Source organism: Delphinus delphis, chromosome 9, assembly GCF_949987515.2.
Source record: "Delphinus delphis chromosome 9, mDelDel1.2, whole genome shotgun sequence".
NCBI lineage: Eukaryota > Metazoa > Chordata > Mammalia > Artiodactyla > Delphinidae > Delphinus > Delphinus delphis.
The window spans coordinates 59,724,226-59,740,080 of record NC_082691.1 but is presented as its reverse complement, the minus strand read 5'-3'; the positions used below and the strand labels follow the sequence as shown (position 1 = coordinate 59,740,080).

Here is a 15,855-nt window from a genome sequence, read left to right as displayed (position 1 = left end):
ATCACTTTGCGTACACCTGAAACCAACCCATTGTAAATCAACTATACTTCAGTTAAAAAAAATATATACCCTCTCTTCAGTAGAATGCAAGCTCCCTGAAAGCAGGAAAACTTTTCATCTTGTTTAGCACTGTATCTCTAGTGCCAGATTGTAGTTTTGGTGCAGTAACTTTTGAATGAATGCAAAAATGATATATAATCATAGATATCTATATGAGTGTAATACCTGTAAAACTACTGATTCTGACTCATACCATTGGTCTGGAACCCCAGTCACTCTCTGGAGTTAGTGGGGGACACCTCACGATGAATACTTTTTATCTTTTAATTGAGGTTAAAGATAAGTCATCACTGATTCTATACAGTATGCATAAATGCCAAAAAGAGAAGGTCCCACATTTGAAGTAAAGATTAGACTGGGGCATTTTATATATCGGAGAGGGAGGGTTGAGCAATATTTGAGAATGTACAGTGATGGGGAATATAGTAGCTGAAATATTAATTCCTGGAGGATCAATTATGGTGTAGAGCAAAGAGCACTGGACTTGGTGTCAGAAGTCCTGCTTTGGGTCCTGACTCTGCCACTTAGTTGCTATGGCAATGTAAACAAATCACGTATCTCCCCGAGAATCAATTTCCTTATCAAGAAAACTGGAAGTGTGCTCACTTCAGCAGCACATATACTGTATAACATTGGAATGATGCAGAGAAGATTAGCATGGCCCCTGCGTGAGGATGACACACAAATTTGTGAAATGTTCCATATTTTTAATAAAAATTAATTTAAAAAAACATTTTAAAAAAGACAAGAAAACTGGAGGTAATGTCTGTTTCTTATTTTCCAATTACAAATACTGGCCAGTACTAATTCCCTCCAAAGTCTGAAGGAGACTCTAGAGTAGGCAAAGTCTCAGCTAGTGATCAATTCATAAAAAAATTAGAATTATTTTCACTTGATGTTTCCTGGTTATCATCAAAGATTCTTCCAGAACAGGTATAGGAGTGGTAGAGAATATATCCATTTAACAATAACTGTGTCCCGTTAGGATTATAGAACAAATTTCTAATAACACACTTGACTTATTTTGGATTTTTCTCCAACATCTCCATGGACTATGTTTGCTGGAATTTGGCTTGGATTCCAGTTATTTTCCAATAATAACACATGAAAGTGAGGTCACGCTCACATCTTTAACTTGGGGAAGCCCTCATAGTGAGCACAACTTTAGGAATGAGAACACCTCAGGCAGCCATGTACTAAGCCCCCAAAGTGCCTTATTCCTACCAGAGGGGAGGAGAAGCTTGCAGAAATCACCAGCTACCTGGCCTCTAGTTGGGTGAAAGCCTTGATTCCTCCGGGAGTCGAATTGGCTTTAAAGGCACAGTCTACAAAGTCAACTATTTGATGAATGTGGCACATTTGTAACACGAACTCAGCCTAGCCTGATGTGGGTGAAGAAGAAGAAATAGTTCTAGCTCAAGAGCGTGAGACCTCCCACTAGTAAGTAAAGTAGCAAATAAGCTATTTCTTAGTTAATGAAAGATTCCTTCAAGAAAAACAATAGGCCAGTAAGGTTACTGTGTTGACCTTGAAAGTGGGAGGGGAAAAGCAGAAGAAGAATATCAGAGGAAGAAGCCTCATTTAAGAACACTGTCAGTGAGCAGCGCTGCTTCATGTTTTCTAGTGTCATCTACTACACATAATTGACAATAGGAGCAATGCTAAGACTACCACAGTGGGTATTTTCAGAGGAAATCAGTATCAAGAGTCAGTAGGCACAGAGGAAGAAGAATTGGGGTTGGGGAAGGGAAGCTAGGGCTCATGGTAATGGATATTCTTCTCACCTGAAGCACTATTTGATGGTCTGAATTACAAAACTTATTCTCCACCATCATTCGCCTACCTGGAAATAACCATGCCCCAAATACCTCTCCTCCAGGGTTTCTCAACCTCAACACCATTGACATTTTGGGCCAGATAATTCTTTGTTGTGGAGGACTGTCTTGTGCACTGTAGGATGTTCAGCAGCATCCCTGACCTCTTCTCACTAGATCTCTGCAGCCCTGCTCTGTAGAGATAACCAAAAATGTCTCCAGACCTTGCCAAATGTCCCCTGGGGGCAAAGTCCCCCCAGCTAAGACCACTGCTGGAAGCTCTCAAAAGATAGTCCTGGAGAAATGTCTTGGGTCCTGTTTCCTATACAGGAAGTTTACTGGGAGTACTCCTGGAAACAGCACCTGAAGGGAGTGAAGGAAGCAAGAAAGAAACACTGAACATAGATGGAGTTTCAATGAAGATGTCAATTGATCCCTTGGGGAGCTCTGGAGCCTTTTGTGGTTGTCCCAGATCCAGGCAAGGTGCTGAGTCCTCCTCCTACTCATTGAATAGGGCACAACCTGGTCAAGACTCCCTTCCACAGAGGGCAGTGCTATGAGCTGTGAGCTGTGCTCCTGGCATCAGGAGAATGAGCTCCCCAGCCCTGAAAGGGGCTCTAAGCACAGCACCACAGTGCCCACTAACAGAAGAGAAGAGCTTCAAATATCTGAAAACCATGGTCATAAAGACTGAGCTTGGCTGCCTTTAGAATTAACTGCTAGAAGAAGGCCTCTATTTGACAATCACAATGTTCTTTCATAATCCAGTGCTGTAACGGTCCGAGAAAATTAGGAACTACTTCTGATCCCAATCATTTTTTAAATGGATCTAATTTGAATGCAGTTTTCATAGATTCATAAGTTGATTTTTATAGGTTAGCATACAGATAAAACTCGCATAAAGCTGCCTTAAACCATGCTAACTAAAGCTCTTTTTCAAGAAAGTGTTTGAAGCCCCCTTGGAAATGGTCAGTGGGTACTGATTTGTTTTGTGAAGGAATAAAGTTGGAAAATTTCCTCTGACTCTCTGAGCCAAAGTGAGTGTTCCACAAGGTGACGGGACTGTTGCAAATCACTCCTGGCAAAATGCTTGCTGGGTTGGTTGAGACAGACTGGAACTTGCCCCTGTTACTATAATTTAGCCTCTTCTCCTGAAAATGTAATCTTTAAACAGCAACGGCACAGCACCAAATGCTCTGCCTTGCGTGATCTCACTTAATTGAGACCATCTGAGGCACTGTTCTTAGTCCCATTTTACAGGGGAAAGCTGAGGCTGAGGGATTATTTACACTAAGTCACCCAGTTAGCCTGGTAAGTGGCCAGGCTGGGACCCAGATCCTGGTCTGTCTGACTGCAGAGTACCACCTTTTGTTTCTTTATGTAAATATCCTGCATCATGGAATAGCTGGTTTTCTTTGTATGTAAGTCTCTAGACCCTGCAACTATTGAAGGAAGAAGTACCATAACAAGCACTGACTTCTGTTCACCAGCCAGACACATGCACAGCCCTCAGCCACTCTCTTGAAATTTCACAAGAGGAGGAGCTATGAATATGCTCAAAAAACACTTCCCCATGTTTTCTCAGTCCGTACAACAACCCTCGGGGGTAGGGAATAGTGTCCTGACATCTTAGGTGATGAGAAAAGGCCCAGAGAAGGGACTTGGTCAGTCAGCTGCTAAGTGGTGCTGAGGTTTGTTTCCAAGCTCTGTTCTCTCAGCACCACCGGCAGTAGTTTCTGGACTCTCCCTTCAGGAGAACCCTTCTCAACTTGCGTTCTATTTGGAGGTTGGCCAGACCTCCTCTTGTACCACTGGTCCCATGTTTGGAGATGTAGTGACTGCTTTGATCTGGCTGTTGTTTCTGTGGCACCTATAACTAAATAAATATATCAAACTAGAACAGGGTGTAAAATGTTTACTTTTGGCTGTACTCGGCACTAATAGCATAAATTGTGCAGTGGGAAGAAAGCCTAGAGAAGGATTTTATCTGAAGCCACACAGACCAGGTAATGGAGCAAGAAATAGCAAACAGGCCTATCTGGGTTCTGTGCCCTTTCGCACATGCTGTGTTCTAACTGCAAAATGCAGGCAAAGTAACGCATTTGACTTTTCTTTGAGGTTGCAAATGATGAAGATTTTTCTCAGTGTTTTGAATTCTTGGAATTGAAAAGGAGCCGAAAAACTTTTAACAGAACTGTGATCGCACACAGAAATTGTCTCAATAAATAAAAGAGGAAGAGGGAAAATGGTGTGACCTTGAAATTCAAAGATGTGAATGCTACCCACATATTTTATGTGAGTGTGTGTGTATGTGATCAGAGCTAACATTTATTGAGCACATACTATACCAGGCGTTGCTCAAACGAGCACTTTAAATGTATTCACTCCTTTAATGCTCACAGTATCCTTTGAGTTTGGTGATATAATTTTCCCCATTACACAGGTGAGGAAATTAAAATCCAGAGGAAATAAATAACTTGCCCACAATCTCTCAGCTAGTAAGTAGCAAAGCAGGGAGTTAAATCCAGATCTCCTGGCTCTAAAATCTACACTCTTAACCTCCATGCTAGACAGAGACAATTCTGTGCTAGGGAGAGGACTTGCTTCATGGACCTGCCTCATAGGCACATAACCTGTGCAAGGCAGAGGGCCCTGGGCTCAGAAGGGCCCACACTTGGTTTAGTGCCCTGCTGTCACTGTCTTCAAATTCTTAACAATTTTGAGCAAGGGACCCTACATTTCCATTTTGCACTAGACCCAGAACTTATGTAGTTGATTTTGGATAGGGAATACTTATTAACAAAATTATTTTTTAAAAACATTACTTCAGTTTATATTATCCTCTTTGATTATTTGGGTTTAAAAAAACTGAATGCCTTTGTATCTGTCATTGCTACCCTTTGGATGTGCTTGAATTTGCACAAGTATCTTAGAAAAATTTAAGTTTAGAAAGATTTGTCTTTCCCCCAAAATCTGAATTCTAATTCACTAATTTGGTAATGGCTTCCCTCTCCCAGACACTAGTCTGTATTCAGCCATGGGCAAGGGCACATCATAGACAGGACCCAGACCACCTCTCCAGGTTAAAATTAGAGTCTTGGTTAAGGACTGATGAGGAAGGAATAGAAGGGTCTTCAAAGAACATTTTATCCAGATGGACAAAATGCAGGAACAATTTAGCAGTGGCGAGGGCTTTTTAAAAATTGGCCATTCCCGGGGCTTCCCTGGTGGCGCAGTGGTTGAGAGTCCGCCTGCCGATGCAGGGGACACGGGTTCGTGCCCCGGTCCAGGAAGATTCCACATGCCGCGGAGCGGCTGGGCCCGTGAGCCATGGCTGCTGAGCCTGCGTGTCTGGAGCCTGTGCTCCGCAACGGGAGAGGCCACAACAGTGAGAGGCCTGCGTACCGCAAAAAAAAAAAAAAAAGAAGGCCATTCCTTAGGAGGCCAATGCTGTACGCGGTGTTTTCTTCTCCAGAGTCACTGGGTATGTTGTGTGTATGTGTTTGAAGGACTGAGATGGTGCTCTGTCGTGTATGGACGTGAAGAAGTTATATATTTGACTAAAGGTGAAAGCCACCCTCAAAGAAAGCGATCATAGACTAACAGAGACTAGTATTTCAAGAAAAAGGTCAGAGGAAGCCAGTAATTTTTTAAAGAAAATTTTTTAAAGAAATTTTTACAATGTATTTGTTGACTGACTTAAGAATTTAGATACGAAGACTCCTTGTGAAAAAATGAGTAGGTAGGTGATAAGAAGTCCAAATGAACTAGCTGTCTCTTTATTGTTATTTTTGAACCGTAGTACATACAAACTTCACCAGACCTAAAGTGAAATACAGAGAAAATTACGTCTCCTTCCCTCCCTGTTCCTTACCCCCAATCCGATCCCTTTCCTAAGGGTAATCCCAGTTACTTGTTTCTTGTGAATCTGTCCAGGCATATTAGGGCCAGCTGGGTCTTTGTTAAAAAAAAGAAAAGAAGATAAAAATAAAGTAGAGAGAAAGAAACTATGTACTTAAACTGGAAAATCTGAGACATAATTGGTATTATCAAAATAAGTGGAATCTAGGGCTAATAGCTAAGATGTATAAATAGTGAAGCGTTGAAGTCAAAATGCACAAGAATTTAAATGTCTTCCTTTTTTAAAACGGAAAGAAAATGATGAAAGGAGTCACGTCAAAAAAGATAGGGAGTGTTAAGGTTTTTTTACATTCACCCAAATCCCAAAATATGTTGAGTGAGGACTTCCCTGGCTGTCCAGTGGTTAAGACTCCGTGCTTCCAATGCAGGGGGTGTGGGTTGGATCCCTGGGTGGGGAACTAAGATCCCACATACCACGCAGCCAAAAAAAAAAAAAATATATATATATATATATATATATGTTGAGTGAGAATTAAGAAGTGGCTGAACTTCTATCAAGTTAACCTGAATTCGAACATGTTAGTGAAAAGAAAGCTTGATGCATTTCTTTTTCAATTGTACAAATACTCATTGAGCATCTGCAGTGTTCTGAGCACTTTTCTAAGGTACCCAGGAGGATGCAGAGGAATAGACACAACCCCTGATGGAGACAGACATGGAAACACAAAACAGTAACAGTTGTTAACATCTAGTAGCCACCATACCAAGTTATGCCTTATCTCATTTAACTCTCACCAAAACTTCAATGAGGCCATTGAGGCTTAGAAGCCACATAGGTAGTAAATACTGGAGGTGGATTTTATTACAGGAACAAGGTATAACTACCCATAGAAGTAAGTGATCTGAAGATACAGAGGAGGGGCCATTCCAAAGTGGGGAGGGGTAATTATTTTACTAATTTGGTTGGTTAGTTTGAACTTGGGAGTATATATAAGAATTTTCTCCTTATGCACTCACTCCCATACCCCGCCTTATTTCTTCTAAATTACTCCCCTGCCACTTCCTTCCTCCACCCTCCAAAATAATAACTTTCTAAACTCAGAGAAAGGAGGAAGAGATTTGTGTACCCTAGAACAAAATAGGTCTAAGTTTGTTTTCTAAACACCTTTTATTTGTTGTTATTTTTTTACAGCTTCATTATCTTCGGGACATTGATTAAAAATGTCCCAATTTTACATTGTTATTAATTCATTATTAATATGTAAATTTATGTATATTTTAATATATGTATACACACACGTGTAAACACACAAAGTAATGTGTTCCTTTAACTTGTTGTTTTTGGTGAAAAACAGTGTTAAACAGTCAAATCTGGAGATTTTGAGTGACATAAAACTGGAAACAAACCAATATTGTGCTTTTACATGAATATGAAAGAGGCTTCATCTGCACCTAACCTAGGACCACGCCAGAGGGGAAGATAAGAGAAGTAACACAGCTCACCTCTGATGCCTTAGAACAAGAGTCTCCAGGGAGGCTAAGGAGATCATTGAGTTCCTGATGGAAAGATAGTTTGGGAAATAAAGTTCTAAGATTCCATATAATTTTCTCTCTGAAATTTTTCATATGATAAAACTCATTCATGTGTTTTCATAAATTTGATCCAGAGTCCATTTTTTTCTACATGATATTTGGTCTACACAGTAGAATTTGTTGTTGGATCCCTACCAAAGCATTAGAATTCCTTTGATGGGAGATATGGCAGATTTCTGCACTCAATTCTTACTCAAAATCAAAGACAGGGGAAAAAAACCTCCTAAACAAAAAGAAAGAGTTCAGCCAACAAAAGATACAGAATAACCTTTCAACCATGAAAAATGGTGGATAGTCTGGGACTTAACGACAGTTAGGACATTTTCCCTTCATAGCACAAGCTTGTGTGGGAGTAACCAACGGTATCTAAATGGTATCTTAGAATACTAACTGTTTCTGCTTATACAAATTATTTTTGTAGAAACAAAAGTTTGAAATTCAAACCAGGTAATTCTCACTCATTCAGTAAAAAATTTTAATTACTTTCATTTTAATTGTATAAGAAATATTATTATACAATGTTTTAAATATAAGAATTTAAAAAAATAAGTCAAAACAAATTGAAAAGGGAACCACGATTAACATTTTGGTGTGTATCTTTCCAAATGTTCTTCTCATCAGTAGAGAACAAAACAACATATGTGTGTGTGTGTGTGTGTGTGTGTGTGTGTGTATATATATATATATATATATATCTGATACATTTTATTTTTACAAAAATAGATGACCACAGAAATTATGTCAACTCATATCTCTGCAATATCAGTTTGAGTATCTGCATAATATTATTATAATGTACAAACCATAATTTGTTAAACTGGCCATGTTTAGACGTTTTTCCCACTTTATCACTATTATTTATTTGTTGCTAGTATTTAAGTTGCAATGTAACTGGTCTTAACACATCTTCCTAATTATTTTCTTGAAATATATTCCTGTCAATGGGATTGCTAATTAAAAGGATATACTCATTTCTAAGACCTTTGGCCTATTTTGCCAAATTTATCTCCATTTATGCAGTCAGTAAGTATACACTGAGTGCCTGCTGTGTATTCAGTTCCATACCAGAGTCTGGGTTACAGCAGGGAGTGAAATAGGAATAGTACTCGCCTTTACAGAATTTACAATCTAGACAGAGAGCAGAATGAAGCAAACACCTACCTATAATAAATCTTGAGGGAAAAGAAGAGAGCACCATGAGAAAACCTACCCTAGGCAGGGCTGGAGGATGCATGCCAAGGAAGTAACACTGTTGACGCTGCTGCTGAGACCTGAAGGCGGGAGTGGAGGGAAAAGCGTTCTGACAGAGGGACCAACCAGATGTCAGGCCCAGAGACAAAAGCTCCACGAAGGAGCTGGAAGAAGCCGTGGTTGGGGCGCAGTGACTGGGAGGGAGGGAGCCTTGGCAGGGGCCATCCTAATTGCCAGGAAAGCTATCATTGAAGGGTTTTCAGCAGAAGACTCACATGGCCTGATTTATGTTTTTTAAAAGATTCCCTCTGGCTTCTATAAGCAACATAAGTCACAAGACCACTTAGGAGATTAATTCAGTTGCCCAGAAGGTCAGTGATGGTGTCTTGGAAAGAGGCAGTGGCAGAAGACATGGAAGGACTTAAGATATATTTGGAGGCATATCGATAGGCAGTGGGGGCTCAAGCACACAAGAGGGACCATTTTCCTGGACCCTCATGATGCTATACTGTTTTTTATTAAAAAAATAAATTAGTAAAATAAATAAGTATAATAATAGTGATAAAATAATTTAAATAGAATTTCAATGTTGCTTCCATTTGTATTGTGTTGATTATTAACCCTTGAACATTTTTTACCTGTTTATGGCAATCTGCATTTATTCTTTTGTGCCCTGCCTAAAGGGTTTTTTGTCCCCTTTGCTACTAGTTCTTTTTCTTGTTGCTTATGTATTTGTTTCCTAGGGCTGTCATAACAAAATACTACAAACTAGGTGGCTTAAGCAACAGCAATTTATTCTCTCACAGTCTGGAGACTAAAGTCCAAGATCAAGGTGTTGGCAGGACTATACTCCTTCCAAAGCCTCCAGGAGAAGATCCCTCTTGCCTCTTCCAGGTTCTGGCAGCCCAGGTGTTCCTCAGCTTGTAGATGTATCACTTCAATCTCTTCTTCCATCTCCACAGGAGTTTCTCCCTGTATGTCTGTCTATATCTCCTCACCCATAAGGACACCAGTCATACTGGATTTACAGACTGCCCTATCCTAATAGGACCTCATCTTAACTAATTACATCAGCAGTGACCCTGTTTCCAAATAAGGCCACACTCTAAGGTACTGGAGGTTAGGACTTCAACATATCTTTCTGGGGGACACAGTTCAACCCGTAACAACTCATAGGAGATCTTCACAGGCTGCAAATATTTTTCTCAGTTTGTCATTTGCCTTTTTATTTATTTTATGATATTTGGGATATATAGGTGGTTTAAATTTTATTTTATGATTTAGTCTATCAATTTTTCTTTTATTCAGTAAATACCTGTTGAGTGCCTACTGTTTACCTGATGCTATTCTAAATGCCTTCCATCCAAAGATGAATGAGAGTGGGTCCCTTACCCCTGTGTGCTCACAGTCTAGGAGGCAGACATGCAAACAAATATAATTCAGTATGACCACCACTGCAATGATAGAGATTTGAACTAAGTAGAGAGTGGCAAAAATGAGGAAATATCCAGCTGAGTTTGGGTAGCTGGGGAACCTGCACGGAGGAGGTCATTGGGTAGCAGTTAAGGAATACCAAATTTCACTAATTATGCCTCAACCAGTAAGGTTTCTGGCCAGCTGTGTATAGAGTAGCCTATTCAAAGTGTGCCCCATGAACCACAGCAGCAGTGTTACCTGGGAGCATGTTAGAAATGCAGAATCTCAGGCCCCACTCCAGTCCTACTGAATCAAAATCTGCATTTAAACATCCCTGCATGCTTTGTATACAAAAAGCATGAAACATGAAAGTTTGAGAAGCACTGCCCTATTCTTTGGAAGTTATTTTTTCAGGTTCAGTCACAGGCCTCCGTCTGCAGTTGTAAGGACATAATTAGAAACTACCGTAGAAGCCTTGTAAAGCAAAGGCAAACTTCTAAACTCTTCCCATGTGTATGTCAAGATGCTGATTAGTACATCAAATGAGCAGCCTTCACCAAATAGCTTCATAATCCATGGGAAAAGAGACCCAGTTTGCACTTTTTCAGGGTAAGCACAGTGGAAGCCAAGGGGACAATTTGCTCTAGGGATGACCCTGGCATGACCCTGTGATTCAGACTGAAGATAAGCTTCCAAATCCATGCCCTGGATCAGCTGTTCAAAAGGGATTTGTCTCCTTGGTTATAATTGGTCTCCCGCTTGTATTTTGAGCAGGTGGTTCAGGGAAAAGGGAAACTTCGTTTTATTTGTTTAAGCAGTCGAATAAAGGAAATGTCTCTTTGGGAAAAGAGAGAGACAGGAGTGGTTTCTTGTGTGGTAACTGGGCAGAGTAAGCAGGAGGAGGTGGAGGAGCAAGTGATGGGGAGAGGAGGGCTCTCTCACTGAAGTGTAACAGCTGCTGGGTCACTCAGAAGCCAAGTTCAATTCTGTAATGAACAGGAAGGGACACAAGGTTAGATGACTAGGTTGCAGGTATCAGATACCACAGTCTCCAGATAGAAAATATTCCTTAGGAAACATTCAGCATGTCTGAAGCCAGCCTCCTGGCACTCTGCAGGGTGCACGCGACCTGCCCACACAACCTCTCCCTCGCTTAACTCAGTTACGGTTTTTAGTAGAACAAAGACTAGAGTCCATCTTAAAATATGCTGAAAGATGTAACGGAAGCATTCGACGCACACAATCACCAGGCCACTTTTTACTGCCTGCCTGATATGCATTCTGTCCACCAAGAACTTGCCACTGATTTTAGAGGAAACTTAGGGGAATTCATTTCCACTCAACAAATAAATATTGAGACTTGCTGCCTGCAACTTACTGTGCAGGTTAGGATCACCATGTGCAGTTGGACAGATAGACACTGCTTCACTCCAGGCACCTTTAGAGTTGTGCGTCACACAGTCCAGACCAGCACACACCGCTGGGACCTGGGGAAAAACAAAGGTGATTAAGACAAGGTGCCTATATTTAAGGACTTATGATTTGATACAAGATTAAAGAGCTAGGAAAATACATCTAGGAGAAAGCCTTAAATTTCTCATGACCTATGAAAATGGGAGCTAGAAACTTTAAAATCCATTCATCTTCATAAAATGTGCATAAAAGTTATTTTGAGTTTCATGGGCTATTTATTGAATGTTTTAGTTGGACATTTCAAGCTTCTGTTATTTTTGAATTGCCTGTTCTTTTAAAATGTATAATCTAGACCTTTTTTTTTTTTTTTTCCGGTATGTGGGCCTCTCACTGTTGTGGCTTCTCCCATTGCGGAGCACAGGCTCCAGACGCACAGGCTCAGCGGCCATGGCTCACGGGCACAGCCGCTCCGCAGCATGTGGGATCCTCCTGGACCGGGGCACGAACCCGTGCCCCCTGCATCAGCAGGCGGACTCTCAACCACTGCACCACCAGGGAAGCCCTAATCTAGACTTTTATGACTGTTTTTAGCTTTCTTGTGAATAAGTGAGATTTTTTTAAGGCAATGCTAGGACAATGGGAATATGGAATGCTTTGCCATGCAGAACGTCACAGACAGCAGCCACCTGAAGGGAGAAGCTCACTTTGTTTTCATATTTCTTTTTCTAATTCCATCTAATAATGATCAATTTAAATGTCTAGTCTATGGGCATACAGATCTTGAAGCAACACATTTTAGGAGTTTGAAAGGTGTTAGATCATTGTGAGTGTAAACTTATTTCTAAAATATTTTAAATTTCTATTCTTAAAAATATCATATGCCCCTATTGTACACCATGTACAAAAATTAACTAAATGTGGATCATAGACCTAAATATGAGTTAAAACTATAAAACTTTTCGAGAAGAAAACATAGGCATAAATCTTAGTGACCTTAGATTGGGCAATGGTTTCTTAGAGATGATCCCTAAAGCAGAAGTGACAAAAGAAAAATAAATTAATTGGACTTCATTAAAATTAAAGATGTTTGGGCTTCCCTGGTGGCACAGTGGTTGAGAGTCCGCCTGCCGATGCAGGGGACACGGGTTCATGCCCTGGTCCAGGAAGATCCCACATGACGCGGAGCGCCTGGGCCTGTGAGCCATGGCCGCTGAGCCTGCGCATCCGGAGCCTGTGCTCTGTGATGGGAGAGGCCACAGCAGTGAGAGGCCCGCGTACCGCAAAAAGAAAAAAAAGATTAAACATAGAGTTACCATTTGAGCCATTCCACTCCTACATATATACTCAAGAGAACTAAAGTATACTTTCACACAAAAACTTGTACACAAATATTTGTAGCAGCATTATTCATAATATCCAAGAAACGGAAACAAGCTACACATCCATCAGCTGATAAATTGATAAAATGTACTATATCCATATGATGAAATACTATTTGGCCATAAAAATGAATGAAGAATTGATACATGCTACAACATAGATGAACCTTGTAAACATTATGTTCAGTGCAAGAAGCTAGACATAAAAAGCCACATATTGTATGATTCCATTTCTATGAAATGTCCAGAATTGGCAAATCTGTAGAGACAGAAAGTAGATTTAGTGATTGCCAGGGACTAGAGAGAGAGGTGAAGGGGAAATTGCTAATGGGTACTAGGTCTTTTGGGGTGATAAAAATGTTCTATAATCAGGTAGTGGTGGTAATTTCACAACCATATGAATAGACTGAAAAACATTGAATTGTATGCTTTATCTTTTTATTTTTCTTCCAGTTTTATTGAGATATAGTTGACATTTAACACTCTATAAGTTTAAGGTATACAGTATACTGACTTGACTTACATATGTCATGAAAACATGACCACAGTAAGTCTAGTGAACATTTATCATCTCATATAGATACAAAAGAAAAGAAACACATTTTTTCCTTGTGATGAGAAATTTCAGGATCCACACTCTTAACAAGTTTCATATATAACAAAAAGTGTTAATTATATTTATCATATTATAATTGTATACTTTAAAGGGATGAATTTTATGTTATGTGAATAATATCTCAGTAAAGCTATTATTTTAAAAAATGTATGTCCATTTCAGAAAAGGAAAGAACAGGATGGGAAGAATTCACCTCAAATCCTAACATACAAAAATTCTCCTGCAAATATTCTTTTTCAGAAAGATGAAAAAACTAAAAAGAATGCATAGTTTGTCAATTTATAGTTCAAAAATGACTAGATACACCACAAACAACTCACGCAAGTGAATTCTATGTGGAAAAGACCCTGAGGGCTTTTGCATGAAGCTTCAGTACACCCTCTAAAATGAGGCTTCTATAAAAGGTGTGCTTACCCACTGAAAAATGTAGGAATACAGAATCATGATATCTACAACCTACTCTCAAACTGTTCAGCAATAATAATGACAACAATAAGTGTAAACATATAGAGACAGATAAAGAAAACATGGTAATGATAATTGATGAATCTAAGTTGAGGGTATATAGTAGCTCATTATACAATTCATGCAAGTTTCCTCTAAATTTGAGTTTTGTTTTCAGAATAAAATGTTAGAAAATAATAAGGTGGATTAAATACAGCAACTCTCATTTTGGGGGCCTAACACAAGATTTCTAAAATTTACTATGTGCATTCACCTGTTACTTGAAAAATTAGATGGAGTGGTGGCAAAGGGCAGTAAAAATAATGTCCCCACCCCACCCCCACCTTCCCAGTCGTGGTTTATGATGTGGGTTTCTTGGTGACGGGTGGCATTTGAGGAAGAAAACATATCCTACCCCAACCAGTAACTTAAGAGCATCCCAGTCCTCACTCTTAGCTGGTCAAGGTACCAGTTTGGAGTACTGTCATATGTGCTTTCATCTGGGTTTCTTCTTCTGCTCCTTTATTCCAAAATTATTTTTAAGGGGTTAATCTGTGTTATAAAACGTGTATTTCTATACACATAAGAAAAGGATACCCACTAAAGTGGCAAGGGAAGGAGTGGACAGAGGTAAGAAGGGATTTCCACTTTTTACTTCATATATTTACATGTATCTGTATTGTTTTAATTTGCTGTAGTGTTCATCATGAGCAGGTACTATTATAATTAAAAACCACTGCTCAAGTTTCTGGGATGAAATTACATGATCTCAATAATTTGCTTTAAAATATTTCAGCAAAGAATAAAAGGAAAAAGAAAAGTAAATGTGGCAAGATCTTGATAATTGTTGAATCTGGGGTGTGGGCATATGACCATATTGTACTCTCTACTTCTGTATATATTTAAATTTTTTATAATAAATATTTTTAAAAAGACCACTGTGAAAAAATATTTTTTTAAGAGCAGGAGAATGAGGAAGAAGAAGAAAGTAGCACCCATCCCACTAAACTATATGAAAATTAACTTTGTCTTCTTTTTGAAAAATATTTAAGGGTATTGGAAAATGCTTACCCTGGGTCAGGGACTGGAAAATGTTTTCTATAAAGGGCTGGATAGTAAATATTTTAGACTTTACAGGGTTATAGTCTCTGCTTTAACTACTCAGTTCTACTATTGTGCTGTAAAAACAGCCATAGACAATACGCGCAGCTGTGTTCCAATCAAACTTTATTATGGACACTGAATTTGAATTGCATAGAATTTTCACGTCACAAAATGTTATTCTTTTGATTTTTTTTTCAACAATTAAAAAATGTAAAACCATTCTTAACCTGTAGGCCAAACAAAAACAAGCTATGGACTAGATTTGGCCGCCAGGCCATATTTTGCCAAACCCAGCTCTATATTGTCTGAAAACGCTTACCTTATTATATATACAATGCAAAAGTGTATACATAACTTTTGTCAAAAAATACTAGGCGGGGTTAAGCCAAAATGTGAATAGTGACTGTGTTTGGGTGATAGACTTATAGGTGATTTTTATTTTCTTTGTTTTATTCTTCAGCATCTTCCAAATTTTTACAATAAGTATATATTTCTCGTAAATGATGTTTTTAAAACAATAATTTCACTGACCGTGACAAGAGAGACAGAAAGATATAACATGGAGTTTAAGCTCCTGCCCATCTGTCCTGAATGTCTTCTGGAGTCCAAATCGAATTAAAAAACTTCTGAAGATTTCCTTCCTGTTCTGGGATTCGGCCTCCTCACACAATCAAATGCCTGTAACATAATTCCCTTCAATTTGGAAAGCAGTCCTCTCTCTTGCTTCACTATGAAAGTAAATTTCGGAAATTAAGTCGTGTAGGCTGAGGGGCCTCGTCCCCCGTTTGGGCAAATGTGATTAGCAATCGCATCTGGTGTTCAGGGAACCAGGCGGCCTTGCTACTCTCAAACCAGCCTGAAAATGTGAAACACAGTAGAAAAAAATGCCCTGCGAAAGGCCACAAGGGGGCAGAGAACCTGCAGCCCAAAGAAAAAGCAGGCTTGGCCCCAGAGAGAACATACT

The 15,855-nt window shown here is 39.4% G+C and overlaps 1 non-coding gene across 1 annotated transcript; it reads left to right on the top strand.

Annotated features, from left to right (window-relative positions):
* Nucleotides 1–658: 658 nt before the first annotated feature.
* Nucleotides 659–769, top strand: LOC132431431 (U6 spliceosomal RNA). The gene has a single exon (XR_009520737.1). It is a non-coding gene; the product is annotated as a U6 spliceosomal RNA (small nuclear RNA).
* Nucleotides 770–15,855: the final 15,086 nt, after the last annotated feature.